Source organism: Petaurus breviceps, unplaced genomic scaffold, assembly GCF_028583685.1.
Source record: "Petaurus breviceps papuanus isolate PSGF00001 unplaced genomic scaffold, PetGlider_PUasm1.0 339, whole genome shotgun sequence".
Taxonomy (NCBI): Eukaryota; Metazoa; Chordata; class Mammalia; order Diprotodontia; family Petauridae; genus Petaurus; species Petaurus breviceps.
The window spans coordinates 1,810,833-1,832,212 of NW_027186112.1; the positions used below are offsets into that span (position 1 = coordinate 1,810,833).

General features: G+C 40.8%; 1 long non-coding RNA gene and 1 pseudogene across 1 annotated transcript; both read right to left on the reverse strand.

The window, feature by feature from the left end:
• Window positions 1-794: 794 nt before the first annotated feature.
• Window positions 795-20,305, reverse strand: LOC138167965 (zinc finger protein 665-like; annotated as a pseudogene).
• Window positions 2,399-10,789, reverse strand: LOC138167967 (uncharacterized). Its single transcript, XR_011170006.1, has 4 exons — window positions 10,658-10,789; window positions 8,897-8,973; window positions 8,114-8,235; window positions 2,399-2,953 (listed from the first exon to the last, which is right to left on the reverse strand). It is a non-coding gene; the product is annotated as an uncharacterized lncRNA (long non-coding RNA).
• Window positions 20,306-21,380: the final 1,075 nt, after the last annotated feature.

Below are 21,380 nucleotides of genomic sequence, written 5' to 3' on the forward strand. Positions count from 1 at the left end.
TGTCATCTTGGGCCTCTTTGAGAATGAAGGACACCAACCTACCAACAGTACTAGAATAGTTTGTTTCCCTCAAAACTCTGCTCAAGCAACACCTTCCATGTGAAGCTTTGCCTGATTCTCTCCCGGCTACTAATGCCCTCTGATTCAAGAAGCTACCTTCTGTTTATTTTGCAAATACTCTTTTAAATGCCTGTTACCCTGAACGCATGTAAGCTCCCTGAAGGGAAGGCTATTTCATTTTAGTGTCCCCAGAGCCTAGCACGTAATAGGCACTTAATAAATGTTTACTAATTGAGATCTAGAACTAAACTGACTTACTAAGATATGATCCTGGTCAATGTCATTGCTTAAGTCACTATTCTACGTCCTGAAATAATAACTACCATTTATATATCATTTTAAAGTTTGCAAAGTGCTTCAATACATTATCATATTTGAACCTCACAACAACCTTATGACTGTTAATAATCTGGCATTATTAATTATTGTTAATAACTGGCACTACCATAATTTTGCAGATAAAAAAAGATTCAAAGAAGTTAACTGACTTGCATGTGATCATCCAGCTGGTGTCAGAGGTAGGATTTGAACCCAGGTCTTCACAACTATAATTCCTGCACCTTATTCATTATGTTAGGGCTGAAGAAGAGAAAATTTTTCAACTGGTTGGTTGGGTTTTTTCATGGAAGAAAATGGAGTCTGCAAACTATGGGCAGAAAATAATTTCCAGTAAAATTCTGGTTCCTTATACAACTTTGTGAATTTTGTTTTTTTTTTAACATTTTGTGGATATGTTTTTGATAATTTCTATTTCCCATGATACTTATGGGAGTTTAATTAAAGCATTCTGCTTTCTGTGTAGGGAGCTTTTGGCTTTGGTCAGAGTTATTCTCTGAGAGAAAAAGACATGGAAAGTCACAAATTAAACAACATGACAAACTAACCAGATGATAAAAAAACAAGAGTTTGGAATTAAAATCTTGTCCATAGGGCATGGCAAAGCAAATTATCTTGGCAAAGGCAATGGGGGAAATTTGAGGGGGTGAGAAAAGGGGAAGCTCATTAAGGACCTAAATGGTAGGCTAGAGAGATGTTATTTCAACAAATTCTCTTTCAATGATCTTAAAATCTAAACCAAAGGTGACAAGGTATAATATAACAAAGTCTCCTCATTTTGGAATTATAAAGAACTTCAAGTCCCACCTCTGACATATTTGTGATCTACAAGACACAACTTCTTAATATAAAAACAACTCTCTGTAGTTGTAAATTCTCCTATAGATTGTAGATTGCAGAGAAAATGCTGGTCTGGACTGATGAAAAGAGTTTCCTTGTTAATTGTTCACTATACTAATAAAATCATAGTTCCAGTCAACAATTTAAAATCTCCAGAAGATAAGGGTTGTGACCTGTACAAAGAGGGAAAATATCAGTAAGATCACACTGAAGCATAAGAATAGTCTAAACAGATAAAGGCCCTATAAATAAAGAGCATGCAAGCCTTTTAATGGGAAACCAACATATAAGAATACAAGGATCACATTCTGCTATGAGTTTCCTAAACTGTGAATTAATGAAATCTTTCCAACATTCCTCAAGTTTTTCATCATATACTCATTAGGTTGATAAAATTTTCCCCAAAAATGAAATGGTTGAGAGTTAACATATTCATTGCAATTACAAACTTATCCACATTCATTAAATTCACGAGGTTACTATGACATTTTTGATGTTGACCAAGTCTTGAACTCTGACTGAAGGCTTTCCCAGAATTGTTACATTTGAAAGGTTTTTCTCCAGTATGAATTCTCTGATGTACAATAAGGTATAAGCTCCACCTGAAGGCTTTCCCACACTTATTACATTTATGCAATTTCTTTCCAGTGTGAGATATAAAATGTTTTATAAAGTTTGCCTTCTCTAAGACAGTCTCATATTCTTTACACTGATAAGACTTCTCCCCAATATGAGTTCCCTGGTGTTCAATAAGGTATGAGCTTCTGCTAAAGGCTTTCCCACATTCATTACATTCATAGGGCTTAAATCCAACATGAATTATCTGATGTTGGAAAAGGGTTGAACTTTGACTAAAGGCTTTTCCACAGTCATTGCATTTACAGGGTCTCTCTCCAATGTAAATTCTCTGGTATATTACAAGTTGTGTGCTCATACTAAAAGGTTTTCCACATTCCTGACATCTGTAGGGTTTCTCTCCAGTATAAATTCTCTGATGATGAATAAAGCTTGAACTCTGAGTGAAGGCTTTTCCACATTCATCACGCCCATAGGGTTTCTCTCCAGTGTGAGTTCTTTGATGTTGAAGAAGTTGTGAACTCAAATGGAAGAATTTTCCACATTCATTACATTTAAATGGTTTCTTTCCAGTATGAATTCCTTGATGTTGACTGAGTTGTGAGGTCTGAATAAAGGCTTTACCACAACTAAAGGTTTTCTTTTCAGTGTGATTTTCTTGGTCTCTCTTAAAGTTTGAACTCTGGTTGAAATTTTTCCCACATTCATTACATTTGGCAAGATTCTCTCAGTACTAATTATTTGATTAAAAGCAATGACTGAATTGTGTTATATAGCTTTTGCCACAGATTTCACATTTATAAGTCCCTGGTCTTATAGTATTTCTTAGACAAGTAGCATGGTTTGAGTTTAGCAAAAAGTTTTTCCCAAATTCACTTAATTCTTGGGAGCATTTTCTTCTGAAAGTTTTCTTAAGAGTAACCATGACTTCACTGAAACTTCTCTCCTGGATAAGGAACTGTCTCAAAATTTCCTCTGTGGTATTTCCTTGAAGACTTTTTAATCTCTCAGGTTCACATGTTTTTCCAAAACCAGATTCAGGAGGAATAGCCCTTAGGCATATTTCTAATATTCCATGTGGCTACACTTCTAAAATTCCCTTTTTCATTTGACTGTTCATTTTCAGGTCAGATTTCAGAATCTGAAACAATAAATTCAAAATACAAATGTTACCTGTTACTTTTGTTGGAAGAAAACAAAATAACTGTGCTAAGTTACAAAATAATTATCAATAAAATTGATGTCTATAAGGTAGAGGTAGCTTAACAGTTACAGAATAAACTTTTGATACTGGGAGAAAAGAGAAAGCAAAATAGTAGGTAAACAGGAGATCACATACTGGGAGGGGTGGCCCACAAAAAGAGTCAGTTGAGAAAAGTGAAAAGTCTGATCAGTGAAACAGAGCAAAGATAGTAAGATTAAGCAGAAATGTCATTGGAAATGAGTTACATGACCCAAATCAGATTTAGTCGTGGGTCCTCTTCTTTTCTTTCTTTATACCCTCTCTAAGTGATTTCACTACTTCCCATGGGTTCATTTATCATCTCTATGCAGATAACTTCTACACCTATATGTATGCCCTGATCTCCTTCCTGGTCTCCCATCACATGTTAGATATCTCCAATATTATTTAGAAGCATTTCAAACTCACCATGTCAAAAATGTAACTTAGTATCTTGCCCCACTAAACAAACTAATTCTCCAAACTTTCCTGTTTTTGTTTAGAGTACTATCATCCTTCAAGTTACCCAATTTCACAGCCTCAGCATGAAGATTATATCCTTTCTCTGCTGAGAAATCTTTAAAAGCTCCCTATTACCTACCAAATAAAATTCAAACCCCTTTGCCTGAATTTCAAGTCCCTCAAGAGTCAATTTCCTGACTCTTTCCTTTCCCTCATCTTCCACATTCAAATGGCTTACAAGTGTTGTCAATTCTATTTCCACAGCATCTCTCAAATTCATCCCCTTCTCTTCACTCACAGAACCACTACCCTAGGTCCCAACCTTCTCATATCTTGTCCAGACTATTACAAAAGCCTCCAATTGGACTCCTACCTTCCAGTTTCTTCCCCCTCTAACACATATTTCACAAAAGCTGCTCATATGATATTCCTAAAGCACACCATCTGACTGTGTCAACATCCTGTTGAATATTTAGTGGCCCTCTATCACTTCTAAAAATAAACAAAAGCTTCTCTGGCATTTAAAACCCTTTGCAATGCATGTGCAGCCCAGCTTTTTAGGTTTATTTCACATTCTTCTTCTTTTTCATGTATTATATGTTCCAGGGAAAGTGGTCTACATTCTGGTTCCCTGAACTGATTCAATTTCCTCCCTCTATACTTCTGCACATGTTGTCCTACAAGCCAAGAACACACTCATTTCTCATCTCTACCTCCTAGGTTCTTTCAAGGCTCAAGTCACATATATGCCACTTACTTTAGTGAATAATTCCTGATTTCCCTAGTTGAAGGCATTCTCTTCTTCCTTGAATAATCACATCAATGCTTATGCTAACATACTGTATCACTCTAATAAATGTAATCCCCTTGAAGGCAAGGATATTTTTATTTACCCCAATGTTTAATACAGTGTCATGGATATAATGGGCGCTTAATAAATGTCTACTCAATTACATTGGACTGGATTAGATTGAGAAGTAAGAAGGGGTTATCAGGAAGGGATGAAATTTGGCTCTCCCTCATTCACGTCTCATTTTCCAGTAAGTTACCAAGTCCTATTGATTCTGTCTTGGTAATACATCCCCCATCTATCCCTCTTCTCTCTTCCTACTACAACTATACAAGTACAGGCCTTCACTCGTACTTGGAGAAAGAGCTTTAGCAATTGGGAGATAATGAGAAAAGGCTACATGTAAAAGTGATTCTTGAATAGGGTTTTGAAGGAAAAAAAGATTTGAAAACATACAGCTAAGTTGGGAGTGCATTCCAGACATGGAGGCCAGTCAGTGAGAAGATACAGAAATTGGAGATGTAGTGTCGTGTGTGAAAAACAACAAGGAGGCCAGCATGTCTAGACTTTAGAATTTGAGGAAGAGGGGAGGCTAGGTGGCACAGTGAATAGAGCAACGGCCCTGGAGTCAGGAGGACCTGAGTTCAAATCTGGCCTCTGACACTTAATACAAAAAACTAGCCATGTGACCTTGGGCAAATCACTTAACCCCAATTGCCCTGCCTTCCCTCAAAAAGAAAAAAAGAATTTGAGGAAAAAAGAAGGGGGAAAAAAGGGAGGGAAGGAAGGATTTATTAAAGGCCTACTATGTGCCAGGCTCTGTGCTAAACATTTTGCAAACACTACCTCATTTAATCCTCACAACTCTGAGAGGCAGATGTTATTATTATCCCCACTTTTCAGTGGAGAAAACTGAAACAGCCAGTTGGGTCATACATGGTCATACATCTAAGAACACATTTCAGTTCAGGTCTTCTTGATTCCAGGCCCAGCAGTCTTTACATTGTGCCACCTAGTTAAGGGGGAGGGGGAGAGAGCAGTGGAGAGGAAAATGATGTACAATAAAGTTGGAAAGGTATGCTAGGGACGGATTCTGAAGGAATTAAAAAGTTAACCAGAGGAGTTTATATTTGATCTTAGAGGAATTGGGAACCATTGGAGTATATTTAGTAGGAGAGTAACATGGTCAGATTTGTACTTTAGGAAAATCACTAACAGCTATATGGAGAATGGATTAAAGGGGAGACACTTAAGGTAGCAAGGCCAATTAGGAGGCTATGGTCCAGATGAAAAGTGATAACAACTTGAACCAGGATGTGTAAGTAAACAGAAGGTAAGAGATTCAAGAAATATTAGTGAATAGAGAAAAGGTAAGGTATGCAACAGAATTTGATACCTGAATAGAAATGTGGGGTGAAGAAGAATGAGGACAAAAGGATAATACCAAGGTTTTGAACCTAGGCCTATAATGTCTAAATGGCAACCACAACCTCTTAATCTTCTCTCACTCACTTGCTTGAAGGCCTCTCAAGGTCTCTCTCCCCTCAGCTCCCTGAAGATCTACAGCCCATAGCTCTTCTTCTTGCTCTAACTGGGAAATCAAGCCAGGTTTAGAAATGGGAAATCCTGCACATGACAAAGGAAATGGAATTCAAAGTATTCACAAGACTCAGTACCAGTCTCTTGACCCACTGGGGATAGGAAAAGGCTAAGAGGAAACTGTGGATCTTCTGAAGGAATCTCATTCCCTTGTGTAGGAAGGGTAGGAAAAAAGGTGAAGATTTTTCCACAAAAACAGAAAAAACTTATTTGGTTCTTCACTGCTAAGAGACTGTGAGCCTGGAAGAATTCACATAGACCAGGGCAGTGTCTCCAACAGGAAACTCAGAGGATAAGGGATGGGATGATGTCAATAGATTAAAGGAAACTGTACATATCTAGTCCCACCAGATCTATCACCTGACTAGAGGAAACCAAAATGTTCTGATGCTGAGCCTACATGAAATGAGGAAGATCTGATCTTGGGATCACACTTCAATAGCATAAGCTTGATGAAAGCAGGAATTGTGTCTTACTTAATTCAATAAACAGTTATATGTGTCCAGAATGTGCAAGGCTCAAAACTGGAAAACAAAAAAGTCCCCACCGTGAAGGAACCTACATTTTGATGAGAGAACCCAGTGTATGTGGAAGTAAGCAAATACTTAACATAAAAAAATAACACAAAGCAATATCATATGAGACAGTGCACAGACAATTGGAGAGGATCAGAACAAGACTCTTGTGGGGGGTAGCCCCTGAGCTGCTTCCTGCAGGAAGTTAGGAATTCTGAGGTAGAATCAAGGAGAAACTGCATTCCAGGTTCAAGGGCCCACTTATATAACGGCAGGCAGGTGGGGACAGAATAGCATGCCTAGGGACAGCCAGCAGGTCAGTGTGACTGGAATCCAATGTACATGAAGGACTATATCATGAAATTAGCCTGGAAAGGTGAATAGAAGGCATACTGTAGAGGGTCTTGGGTGTTAGGCTAAGGATTTTATATCTTATCCCAGAGAATACTGCAACTTCGCAAGCAGAGGAGTAAATGGAAGTAGAGAGAGCAATTAGGAGACTGTCGCAATAATTCAGGCAAGAGATGTTGAGGGCCTGATAAAGGAAAGAGGTTATATGAAGAAGAGATGGATGCAAGAGATAGAATGGACAAAACCTGACAACTGATTGATCGTGGAGGTTTAAGGAAATGGGAGGAGTCAAAGTTGATTCCAAAGTTGCTAACCTGGACAAGTGGAAGACTAGCAGTGAAAGAGAGAAGTTTGGAGGGATGGGTTTGAAGGGAAATAAATGTCTTATTTGAACTTGGTACCTACATGGAGCACAGTGCTCTGCACGTAACGTATGTTTAATACAGGCTTCTTAAATTAAACTGAATCTTTTTATTGATAAATTGTGTCTGAACATCTAACAACAAGCATATGTATTTAAGAAGATCAACACAACAATAGAAACATAGTACAAAGCAAAAACAAGAAGAAAATACAAACTAAATAATATAAAAGCCTGCAGATGATTGTATCTACAGCCATATACTTATTGACTAGTAGTTAAAAGAAGCAAAAACTTCATCTTTATGCATTAAATTTTACCATGATAGCCACTGTATTTAACTTAAAGTTATATTATTGTTCCATACTGATTTTATTTATTACATAGTTGTAGTCAGTATACACATTAATTTTTTTGGTCCTGTGTTTTTGTTTTTGTTTTGTTTTTGCCTTTTGGAGGGCAATTGGGGTTAAGTAACTTGCCCAAGGTTACACAGCTAGTTTTTTGTGTGAGTGTTAAGTGTCTGAGGCCAGAACTGAACTTGGGTCCTCCTGACTCCAGGGCCGATGCTTTACTCACTGTGCCACCCAGCCGGCCAGTCCTGTTTTTTTTTTTTAATTTTTTTTTTTTTGCTTTTTGGAGGGGAGAATGTAGGGCGATTGGGGTGAAGTGACTTGCCCAAGGTTATACAGCTAGTTTTTGTGTTGTGTCTGAGGCCAGATTTGAACTCAGGTCCTCCTGACTCCAGGGCCAGTGCTCTATTCACTGCACCACCTAGCTGCCCCAGTCCTATTTTCTTTACTCTGTATCTAGGTCTTCTCATATTTCTTCAAAATCTTCATATTCATCACCCCTTGACTTTTTTGCTTTAATACACTATCATTTATTCAATTGTTGGATGCACAATTGAACTAAATTCAATATTCTTAGAGTTTTTAACCCACAAAGCACATAAAAGACCTAGGGAAGCAGATTTGAGTCAGTAGGGAAACAGTCCTTACCCAGAGTGACCATGTTCCCAGAATTCTCCAGTATTACATCCCTGTAGAGTCCTGTGTTGGAATCCAGATGCTTCCATTCATTCCTGGTAAAGTACAGCCACATCTTCAAATGTCACAGCCCCCTGAAACAACATGTACCTCCTGCACCAAAACACCAGACCCAGGTTCTATTATGCCCTCTCTAGGCCTGAGTTTTCTCATCTGAAAAAGAGGGATCAGACTGATCACTAAGATTCCTTCCATCTGTGATCATCTATAATTGCCCTTGCTTGAAGGGAGAATACACAAGGAAAGGAGAGAATCTAGAAGATAGGGATTGCTGGCAGAAATAGCTCTGGCTACATCTGGTGATGTGACCCAAAGACTTATTCCATTTCCAGTTCATGCACAAAGGAAAAGAAGGACAGAATGACTAAATCCCTATAACTCAAAATGCTTTCTGAGCTCTTCTATGACCCAAGACCATCTAATAGGTTGATGTATTATTTTGTATTATTGTTAAATCTAGGTATGTATAAAACCTCAAATGGTCTATAAATGCTGAGTACAGGTAGGTATGGTGTCTTGTCTAAATTTTGTAATGCCCCAATACCTAGCACAGTGCTCTACGTAAACAGATTAATTGCATGGATTCTTGTAATTGTACTCAAAGAAAAGGTTTTGTCAGCCTCACCAGTGTTACTCCTTGAAATCCAAAGGTTTACTGGACAAGATCAATTCAAATTAAGGGAAAGCCAGGTCATACACAGCAGCAGGGATGGGATCTCTAAAAGGACAGCTCACCTGAGACTTGGATATCTTCATTTTGGGCACTGCTACCTTCTCCTGATTTCCTGGGCTCCCTTAGAAACAGAAGGTACCTTTCAGAGATGAATGAAGACAAAAGATCCATAAATGAGACCTGTCCTTGCCTGAAATTCCCCCTTTACTTCTCATGGGCCTCCCCCTCACACAGAATACTTAAGGGACCTGTAGTACATCCTCTTCTTCCTATGCTACACCAATCAACAAATCATTATCAGTCCCTGAGTCCTGGGTCCCTAAGAAGTATGGGACTGTGTCTGAGGCATACAAGGATACTGGTGTAGGAAAGAAAGATTAATTCCCATTCTAAAAAAGCTCACAGGTATCTGGGGAAGCTAAGCAGACAGAAATGCCGAGAGAAGGACACACTAGCCCATTAAGTCAACTCCGCATCCTCCCCAGGAGCACCCTTCCCTGCAGAGCCTGCTTTTGACCTTATTGAGGGCTGCTCCTCCCTCCCTACAGTCCTTACATCCTAGTCGGACGCCCTCAGTCTTTAATACCTCCCGTTGACTCTGCAGGCAGAGATCCTCTCTGAAACCTCTGCACTTAACCAGGCAACAGACCGTTCCAGGACATACTGTGAGGCCGTGGCAGCCAAATCTCCCTAAGGAAAGCAGAAGGGGAACTCCCCAGCCCCTCCTGAGTCCTTCCCCAGTGCACAGGGTAAGAGAGCTCCAGGAGGACCAGGACACAGACCCCCCCGCCCAGGCTCAGCTCCCAAGGGAGGGGGAGGGACTTGCCCAACGCCCCATTCTCAGTTTACGCCGGGCAGGCGCTAGAACCTGGGTCTCCTGGGTCTCGGTCCTGGCTCTTCCCACCCCGCGACTCCCCTCATGGCCTTGCTTGGAGATCCCAGCCCCCCAAAACCTCCTAGATGTCACTGATTCCACCCTCCCCCTCCATGCAGGACATGCCCCTATCCTAGGGTCTCCCCAGGGGGGTGGGTGCAGGGAGGAGGGTTCACCCGGACTTTGCTTGAATACTCCCCATCGGGGCTCAGGCTGGGAGTCTCCCACGTTCAGACTTATGTAATAAGAATGTAAATTTTGAAGATCTTCCCTGCCCCTAGGCTAATGTGCACCTGAAGCCTGGGGTGGGAGGCTTGTTTTTCAGTAGATACTTCTTGATTGGCCAGTGAGTCAATGAGGTTGTTACATTCTCTGAGCCAGGAGAAGGCTATATAAGCCCTGATGTGTAGCTTTGTTTTGGGACTCACTTTGAGAAGTAATTGTGATTTGATCTGAATTCTGGGAAGCCGTTGTTGAGAGTCCCCCGGCTTTGAAAAACCCAGATGTTGACTGGGTATGGATGTAATGGTTGGACAGTTTGGAAATCTGTCTACTTGATGTTTCTGTCTTGATAATTATGCCTGTATACTTTGAGGTTCAGGGTGCTGACCTTTTCTCCTGAACAAGGTAAACGATATATGTCTGACTGATTAAAGTAAGCTTGTTAACCCATTTTGAGTTGCTTTCCTTTAACAAAGCAGATCCAAGAACCTGTGTGAGCAGGCACCCTGGGGACACTGGGGTGCTTGCTGCAACAACTTCTGACGAAAATTCTGCCGAAGGGTCAGGTCGGCGGGGGCGCGGCAGAAAATGAAAGGGAGGGGGGCTTGGGCAAAGGCCCTTCCTTCCTTCCCCTGAGCCTCAGTTTCTCCATTCACACAGTGAAGATGCTGAAGGGATCCCGAGCCTTTCACGTCCCTCCTGGGCCGGTTCCCTACCCTGGACTCACCTCGGTTACCGGCGAACCCTCTAGGGCAAAGTTGCCTAGAAGAGGCTCCAAGGTCCAGGGAGACTCCGAGGCCGCTCTAGGCCGCTCGGAGGACTCGCCATCGGTCTCTATGGTTGCCTTGACAGCCCTGACAGGAGGAGGCAGACCTGGGGGGTGGGGAAACAGCACTGAGGTCGAAGCCCCGCCTTCAGGGGCGGGGCCTAAATGGCTACCTCATCCCACCCAGGTCTGCATGATTCAAACATAAATCGCCTGCCCTCTGTCTTCTTGGCCCTATGCTACTTGGAATACAAAGAAGAAAAATGACAGTCCATCCCTTTGTGGTACTTACAATCTAACAGGAAAACGACAATATGCACAAAAATACTGACTAGCTGTGTGACCCTGGGCAAGCCACTTAACCACTGCTTGCCCCAGTTTCCTCACTGTAAAATGGTAATAATCACAGCATCCACCTCACAGTAAGAATGAGATGAGATATTTGTAACGCTCTTAGCGCACTGCTTTGCACATAGTAGGCACTTTATAAATGCTGCTGTTGCCTCTGCCTATAATGATGATGATGATACAAGGGAGAGTTGTGATAGACGAGATCCAGACTAAGAAAATCTGATGAAGGTGGGAGCACTTTCAGCTGAGTTGATCACCTTAAGTCCTGGTCTTCTGACTTCAAATCTAATATTCTGTTGACTAATTGGCTATTGACTAATATTCTATCATGCTGCTACCTAAAGTTGTCCAAGAGTTGTAGGGTGCCTTGGAAGACAGTGGCTTCCCTATTATACAGGTCCCCAGTCACAGGCTAGATGACCTCTTTTGTCATAGAAGTACTAGAAGAGACTTGCTTGGATATAGGTTGAGCTAGATGCCCTCTGAGGTTCATTCCAGCTCATATTGGGTGATTCTGTGATCCACTCTTGCTCCCACTTCCTCCACTAAGCTTCCAAGACCTCTACCCCCTAGCTCAAGGCTCAGTCACCCATTCGACTAAGAAATTATGTCTTTCGAAGTGAAGAGTATCTCATCACCAGAGGGTTGGTCACCCACCAACTAATTAACTTTTTGGCCACAGCAACTCAGAAAGACCATCTTCTAAAGCTTTGTGGGCAGGGGATGCAATCTGTATTGGCAGTAGAAGAAATCACACAGATTAAACCATGGATATTCTGAAGTACTGAATTATTTCCTAGGGGAGAAGAGACAAAAATTAAAAGTTCAGAAATGTGTGATTTAAAGTGCATATAAAAGGGTCTCCCTTTTAGGTCCCAACAGTTCTCCTGGCTGCCAGTAACTTCCAGTCCAGAAAATGGTACATCTACTGGAACTAGAAACCAAGTTGTCTGACCCTTTCTAGTAGATCATGGCTGGTTTCCCAGACTACAGAAGCGGAACACAGAACACAAGATGTTAGTGCTAGAAAGGAAAGAACTAACCACCTTGGCCAACCCCTTCATTTTACAGATGAGGGAATGGAGGACCACAGAAGGTGATGAACTAGCCCAAGGTCTAGTAAGTAAAAACGTCAGAATTCAAACCCAATTCTTCAAACTGCAAATCCAGGGCTCTTGCCACTACTGCATAGAAAACATACTTAACAAAAACAAAGTAAATTTAATACAAAGATACAACAGAGATAATATGAAGGCAGACCAATGCAGGGAGAACATTGTACCTGGAGTTCAACACTTGAAGACTGAAAGCGAGCTTAAGATCATCTAATCCAACCCCTTCACTTTACAGATAAAGAAACTGAAGCTCAGAGAAATTAAGTGATTCACCCAAAGTAGGAAGCAGCAGAGGCCAGACCTGAATCCAGATCCTTTGACTCCCTACTGGGTGGCAGAGTATGTGATAAATTTAAGAGGAAATTTGGCGAGGACATAGGACAGTTTGGCTAGAGTATATGGAAAGAAGTAATATAATAGTAGCTAGCACTTATATTGCATTTAAGGCTTGCAATGCATTTTGCAAATATTATTTTATTTGATCCTTACAACAACCCTGAGAGGTAAGTGCTATTATTATCCTCATTACAGATGAGGAAACTAATGCAGAGGCTAAGTGACTTGCCCAACGTCACAAAGCTAGTGCCTGAGGTCAGTTTTAAGCTTGGGTCTATCTAACTCCAGGTTCAGAGCTTTATCCACTGGACTGCCTACTTGCCTCTAATATGAGATAACACTGGAAGGATAGGGTTATGCCACATTGTTGAAGGTTTGAATGCCAGGTAAAGGAATGCAGACTTTATCCTACAGGAAACAGGGAACTTTAAGGTTCTTGAGAAAAGGACTAATATGACAAAATCTAGAATAAGAAATATTATTCTGATAGTTTATAAAATCAGGAAGTCCAGTGAGATGCTATTGTAAGACCCCAAGCTGATGATAATGATGGCCTGTTTGAGAGTAGTGGCAGTGGGAATTGAGAGAAGAGTTGAGGCAAGAGAACGCCTGGTAGTGGAATCAATAGGCCTCAGTAATAATAGGATGCTTATGTGATTATCTTCCCATTTGTCTATACCATGATCTTTGGGCATTTTTGCCTATTCTTTCTCTCCCAATTCCGAAATGCAAGTAAACATCAAGTTTGTTGATTCTCCCTCCTAAATGTCTTTCATCTCTATCTCTTTCTGTTGACTTAAATGGCCATTACCTTACTCGAGATCTTTATGCTTTCCTCATATCCCTACAATGTAATAAGCCTTCCTAAGTCCACAAGGACATAGTTGAGCATAACTTTCCAGTATGGAATGGCAAAGATTCTGAAATCATTTTGCATCTATAATCTGAGCTATTTGAAACATTTCACAGCTCATTCCCACAACATGCCAACAGAAAAGTTCTTAGCTCCAGTCCCCATTACTTCTGATTCAAGTATGTGGGACAAAACCCTTTCCTGCAGAAGAAAATCTGAGACAATTTTAGTTTTTCATTGTTGAGAGGGGAGGCAAAACCCTAAGACTACTGCCATGCAATAGCTCCCCCACCCCCTTTCCGTAACTTTGTCCCAATATCTTGAGCCTGGCTTCCCTAAAACTAAGTCAGTCTAATAATCACTAGCATCAGGCCCTCCTCCAAATGAATAAAGTCTGAGAATGATGGGAAATGACTGTGACGAAGGTCACTGATGTGGCTGACTAGCTCTCTTAACACCCATAACATTAGCACATTAATCCTCTCTATGTTGCCATCCAGAATTTAACTCTGCCTTATACATTGGTCTAGTCCAAAGGACTTCATTGTGTTTAGGTGGAGGGGAATGATTACTTGAACTTTCCCTTACAATCTTCCCTCTTTGACTTTGGCTGAAGTTCCAGTTGCCAATTCCTACTTGGCAGCTGCTTCCCTTTCTGGGGTGTCCTCAGTGTCTCTTCTCTTCCCACATCTTGGTAAATCTTCATTCCACATTTCCAAGTTTGACAGGAACCCTTGGGGGCTCCCTATTCCAGCATTCCTCTCTTAGTTGCTAAAAAAAAGTCTGTAGGTTGGTCTTTGGGAATACAATATACCTTATACACATTATCAGAATCATCTTCCTAATTCATCACCCTAGCCCATCCCTTTCCCTCCTCCCACAAAACAAAAACAAAAAAACCTTTAATGGCTCCCAATTACTTGTGCCTTTACAATAATAGCTCACATGTCCAAAGTCCTTCAAGGCACTTTCTACACAACAATCCTATCAGGTAAGTAGCATGTGATTATTATTCTCATTAACAAATGAGGAAATTGACGGTCAGAAAGGCTTAGTGTTTTGGCCCATGTCCAGACAGCTAATAGGTGTCAGACGTAAGATCTGAACCCACATCTTCTGGACTTCAAGTCTAGAATAATATCACCACATTATTGTATGTAAGAATACTGAATATCCATTTAGAGAGGGGTGAAATCCTCATGCATTGACTAAATACTTTCTTAAAATGTGCACAGAAGCACAAAGCTTTGACTCAACTCCATGATATCTGCTGTTGCTGTTCAGTCATGTGCAACTCCTCAAGACCCCATTTAGGGTTTTTGTGGCAGAGATACTGGAGAGGTTTATCATTTCCTTCTCCAGTTCTTTTTTTTTTTTTTAAATAGATGAGGAAACTGAGGGAAACAGTATTAAGTAACTTCCCAGAGTCACAAGCTAGTAAGTGTCTGAGGCTAAATTTGAATTCAGGAAGAAGAGTCTTCCTGGTTCCAGGATCAGCATTCTATCCACTTTGCCACCTAGCCATTCATGGTATCTGTAGTGGCCATTAAAATGATTAATTATCTGAGAATGTACTGTATATTCAAGTATGCTACAGTTTTTTACATGTAATACATTGATTTAGCACTCAATTCCCTAAAAGCATCAAAAATGAACACTCCTCACATTGTGAATATTGTTTTGTCTACAAAATTTTTTTCTTTAGAAGTATTACCTTTTAAGATTTGTCTGATTATACAAATATAAAAGTAGAACTGAGGTCACAGAAACTTATTTTCCATATTTCTCACTGTGATCAAAACACAAAGAAATGTGCTCCAGATTATTTTTAAACATTTTGTCCACCCAAATACTTACAAGAGATGAGCAGAATAAGACAATCAATTATGAAAGCTGTCACAATAATTAAATTACCTTATTTTGCTGTAGCAAAAAATTATTTAATAAAATTATCTTTCAAAAGCTATGAGAATTTTTAACTATAAAATATTTTAATTTAATGTATTGCTTTCTACTTAGCTGTTTATGCATATTACAATGGGGGTGATATGTATTTCAACATTCTAAAAAAACTGCCAAGTTCACAAAGCTTCCTAAACTTATGTTTTTTATAGGTACTTTAAAATGCATGTTTTCCCTAGAAAGCTAAAAAAAAAATCAAATAAAAAGAAAAGTCTACTGCACCTCTTAAAATCAACTTTGTTGACTTGGCTACAAGAAAAATATAGTATGACCAATATATATTTCCTCTGATATTTTCAAATTATGAGTACAAGACCCAAGTTACAGGAGCAAGACTATGAAGGATGATCATATAGACACTGAGACTAGTGTTGTCATGTGAATACTTCCCCAAGCAGAATTTTATTGAGAAGCCAAGAAATACACCATGACCTGCTCAATTACCACTTCCTAATCCTCAGTAGTCATTACCACCAAAAAGCAATTATCTCAATTACCAAACTAACCAAAACATCACTAGGGAAGAAAGGGAAGAAAGGAGAAAGGAAGGAAGAAAAGGAGTAAAAAGAAAGGAGGGAAGGAAGGAAGGAAGGAAGGAAGGAAGGAAGGAAGGAAGGAAGGAAGGAAGGAAGGAAGGAAGGAACGAAGGAACGAAGGAAGGAAGGAAGGAACATTTATTACCTTCTCTGGAATAAAAACTCTGATACTAAATAAAGTTTTATTGATCTAATGTTAAAAAGTTTCCCACACTTATGAGTTAAAAATATTTCTCTTATATGAAATTCCTTATATTGAATATAGGATAAGCCTCAAATGAAAGTACCACCATACTGATTTCATTTATATGTTTTTCTCTCTAGCAAAGTCTCTAATGTGAATTCTTTGATGTTTATTAAGTTGTGAGTTCTGAATAAAGACTTTGCCACAATTCTGACACTTGTAGGGTTTCTCACCAGTATGTGATGTCTGACGTCCAATAAGGTTTGAACTTCGAGTAAAGGCCTTCCCACATTCAACACATCCATAGAGTTTCTCTCCTGTATGGATTCTCTGATGGTGAGTAAGATGTGAGCTCTGACTGAAGTTTTTCCCACATTCACCACATTTATAAGGTTTCTCTCCTATAGCATGAGTTCTCTGATGTTGAATAAGCTGTGAGTTCAGACAGAAGGCTTTACCACATTCATTACATCTGTATGGTTTCTCTCCAGTATGAATTCTCTGGTGTTGAGCAAGATGTGAGCTACAGCTAAAACATTTCCCACATTCATTACATTCATAAGGCTTTTCTCCAGTGTGAATCCTCTGATGAAGAATTAGGTGTGAACTCTGACTGAAGGCTTTACCACATTCATTGCATCTATAGGGTTTCTCTCCAGTATGGATTCTCTGATGCTGAATAAGGTTTGAACTGGAATTACAACCTTTCCCACATTCTTTACACCCATATGGTTTCTCTCCAGTATGGATTCTTTGATGTTGTATAAGTTGTGAGCTGTGAATAAAGCCTTTACCACAATCATTGCATTCATAAGGCTTTTCTCCAGAGTGAGTTTTCTGATGTTGAATAAGATTTGAGCTCCTACTAAATTCTTTCAAACACTGACTACATTTATAAGGTTTCTCTCCAGTATGAGTTCTCTGATGTCCAATAAGCTGTGAGCTCCGACCAAAGCTTTTCCCACATTTATCACATATTTAAGGTTTTTCTCCAGTATGAATTTTCTGGTGCTGAATAAGGTCAGAATTATATTTGAAGCTTTTCTCACAGATGTTACATTTATGGGCTCTGCCTCTGGCCTGGTGTGTGGCAAAGTTTGAGTTCAAACTAATGTTTTTCCCAAATTCATTAAATTCATGGCCTTTTTTTCCTTTGAGGGTTTTCTTGTGGGTCATGATTGTGAGGCCTGAAAGTCTCTCTTAAGAAGGAACTTTCTCAATCACAGCTGTGAAGGGTCCCAGACAACTTTTATTTTCCAATGTTCTTTAAAACAAGTCCTAAGGAACATCCACTGTCCCTTCTTGTGATTCCTGAATCTTCTAAAATATCTTATTTCCCCATACGACTGCTTGTTCTTACTCCTTATCACAGAATCTAAAACAGTAAACAAAAAATATCACTTGTTTCCTGTGGTAGGAGACAGTAAACACAATAACAGGCACAAGATCATTAAAATTAATGTCTATGGGCCTTGTCCATAATCTGAAAATCTGTATTCAAAACCTGGTAAGAGAATGAAAAGGGGGATAAAGGTTGCTTAAGGAAGTGACCGAATTGGACCCACAAAAAGAAACAAAATGAGCATAGTCAATTGATATGAGTGAGAAGCTTGATCAGAGGAATAAGAAGGGAACAGATAGGGATAAACAAAGATACAGAGGAACAGAAAGTGAGGAAGACAAGATAGAGTTTAACAGAGATGGGTTTTGAGGAGATGCTAGGAAGGAACTATTAAGGAGAAAGTAATGATAGGGGTTTAGTAGGGAGCTAAGAATCTTTGAGACCTAGCACTTATTGTAGACTCCTCATGCCCTGCCCCCCAAGAGTAGAGAAAAGATGACTTAAGTCTCCCTTTCTTGGCTGTCTGAACCTAACCCTACTGAATACTTCTGGGAGACTTGAAGAGATTTCTCTACCCAATAGGAGCTCACTGAAAGAATAACCCTGTTCTCACACCCAACTAGCTATCTGCTAGATTTAGGGAAATTGGGGTTAGGTGACTTGCCCAAGGTCACACAATTAGTTTTTTGTGTTAAGTGTCTGAGGCTGGATTTGAACTCAGGTCCTCCTGACTCCAGGGCCAGTGCTCTATTCACTTCGCCACCTAGCCACCCCCCTCCCCCCCTCCTCAAACTCTTTAAAGTCTCTGACACTGTTCATCACTCTTCCTTAATATTCTCTTCTCTAGATTTTCAGGTCACTAGTCTCGCCTGGTTCTCTTCCTACATATCTGACTGTTTTTTCTTGGTCTTCTTGGCTAGATCCTCAAACAGATGATACCCTCTAACCCTTAGGAGTCCCACGGGGTTCTGTTCTGGATCCTCTCCTCTTCTTCCTCTATACTACTTCATTTCGTGAGTTCATCAGTAACAATGGACTTAATTACCATTGCAATGTTAATGATTCTCAAATCTACCTATCTCCACTGACTTCTAATCTTGAATCTCCAACATCTTGAACTGGATGTCCAGTAGACATCTTAAATTCAATGTGTCCAAAACCAAAGTCATTATCTTGTCCCCTAAACCCTCCTCCCTTCCCTATTACTGCAGAGCGAACAGCATACTCCCAGTCTGTCAGGCTCACAACATAAATGTTCACCTCAACTCCATAACTCCCCCTTTCCCCATATCCAATCTGTTGCTGAGGTCTGTCAATTTCACTTTTGTAATATCTCTTAAACATGCTTCTTTCTCTCTTCTGACACTGCTACCACCACCATGCAGGCCTGGTGGGTCTCTCTGCCTCAAGCCTCTCTCCACTAGTCTATCCTCCATACAGCTACCAAAGCGATTTTCCTAAAGTACAGGTCAGACTATATCATTCCCCTATTCAATAGACCCCAGGGGCTCCCTATTCCTCCAGATTCATACAGAAAATCCTGTTTGGTAGGGGTGGCTAGGTGGCGCAGTGAATAGAGCACCAGCTCTGGAGTCAGGAGGACCTGAAAACAAATCCGACCTCAGACACTTAACACAAAAAACTAGCTATATGACCTTGGGCAAGTCACTTAACCCCAACTGCCCTGCCTTCCTCCTCCTCCAAAAAAAAATCCTGCTTGACATTCAAAGCCATTCATAACATAGCACCATATCCCCCCACACACATCTGCACACACTTTTCTAGAATTCTTGAACTTTCTCCCATGTACTCTTCAATCTAGAGAAAAGAAACACAGGTCTCCTTGCTTGTTTGATGATCAGTTAAGTGACTTGCCCAATCCAGCCCGGAGCTGATATGGCATTTTCTCTGGTCCCTCATGCTTAAAATGTTCTCCTTCCTCATCTCTGCCTTCTACTGCCTCATCTACTGCCTTCCTTGACTTCCTTTAAATCCCAACTAGAACCTCACCTTCTACAGGAAGATTTTCCCAAACCCTCTTCATTCTAATGCCCTTCCTCTCTTAATTATTTCCTATTTATCCTGTATATGGCTTGTTTGTTCTTATTTATTTGCTTACTTGGTATCTCCCAGAGTGTCATTAGATACCAGAGGGACCTGAGAAAAAAGAATAAGCCATAGATAAAGAAACAAAAAGGAAAAAAAAACGAAAAGAAACAAATGAGAGATAGAGACAGAGACAGAGAGAATGCTGATCAAGGTACCCGGGCTGGGTGTTAAAATACAAAAGTCATTTGTGATGAATAAGAGTAATAAGGTGGGCTCAATATGGGATACTTTACTTTTAGACACATTATCCCATCCGAGTCTTATAAGCACCCTGTAATATGGGTAATCTAGCTGTTCTCTCCTTTTACAAAGGAGGACCCCGAGGCTTGAAGATGGTAAGGAATTAATGGCCCACAGACACACGGGCGAAGAACCAGTTCTTGGGGCTCCGGTCTAGGGCAGCCTCTGGAAGGTCACGGACACCCCTTCCACTCCCCCCCCCCTTGAGGACACCGCTCTCCCAGGGTCTGACCAGACCCTTCTTCCCCGCTGCAAAGTAGGGGCTGCAGATCAGGGTGGGCTCTGAGCGCCCGTGGTCCCCCAACCCTGCCCTTTTCCCACATTCCACCAGGGCTTCTTGGATCTGGGGTCCTGAAGGGGCGCGGTTCTGTGGCGGGCACCCACTCTTCCATAACGCTCACAGCGCCCAACACTGAACTCACCCTCACTCCAGGTAGGGCGCTGCATAGGGGGAGGGGCAGACCCCAAGAACACAGGAAGAGAGGAGGAGAAGGTGAAAGGGAGGGACAGGGGATCTAGTACCGGAAGTGGATGCTCCCTCACCCACAGAAGCTCCCTAGAAGGGCCAAGACCTAGATGCTGACCATCCCAACCCCAGTGCGCATGTGCCCACCAGAAGGTCCCTTGCTGGGGCGGGGTCACCCCTGAAGCTCCGCCCCTGAACCCTCCTCTTTCCCATACATGCTGGGAGGATGCAAATGAGTGGTGTAGGAATGGATTGGAGACAGCGTATAGACAGGTTAGCTCTCAGCTCAAATTTTGCCCTGACATTTAATAGCTGTGTGCCCCTGAGGAATTCACTTAACCTCTCTGAACCTCATTTTCCCAGGTAGCACAGTGGATAGAGTGCCAGGCTTGGAGCCAGGAGGGCCTGAGCTCAAATCCAGACTTTGACACTGGCTGTGTTAACCCTGGGCAAGTCACTTAACCCCCATTTTGCCTGTTTCCTCATCTGGATAATGAGCTAGAGAAGGAAATGGCAAACTACTCCAGTATCTTTGCCAAGAAAACCCCAAATAGGGTCACAAATAGTCAGACAACTGAAAAGCGGCTGAATAACAAAACAACACCTCCAGGGTTGTTGTGAGGAGGATGAAATGAGTTAACAAATGTACAGCACTTTGCAAAACCTTAAAATACCATGTGGGCATTTTATCATGTTTTGCAGACACTGCAACTGTTTTTTTTGTTTTGTTTTGTTTTTTACAAATTGAAGGTTTATGGCAACCCTGCAACTAGCAAGTCTATCAGAGCCATTTTTCCAACAGCATGTGCTCACCTCGTGTCTCTGTGTCACATTTTGGTAATTCTCACAATATTTCAAACTTTCTCATTATTACATCTTTTATAGTGATCTGTAATCAGTGAATGATCTTTGATATCACTATTGTATTGTTTTGGGCTGCCACTGCACCTACAAAATGGCGAACTTAACTGATAAATGTGTGTCCTGACTGCTCCACTGACCATCCATTCTGTGTCTCTCTCCCTCTCCTTAAGCCTCAGGATTACCTGAAACACAATGTTGAAGTTAGGCCAGTTAATAACCCTACAATAGCGTCTAAGTGTTCAAGTGAAAGGAAAAGTCACTCTAGGCCAAAACTTTCATAGTTGTCTTATTTTAAGAAATTACCCATAGCCACACCAATCTTTGGC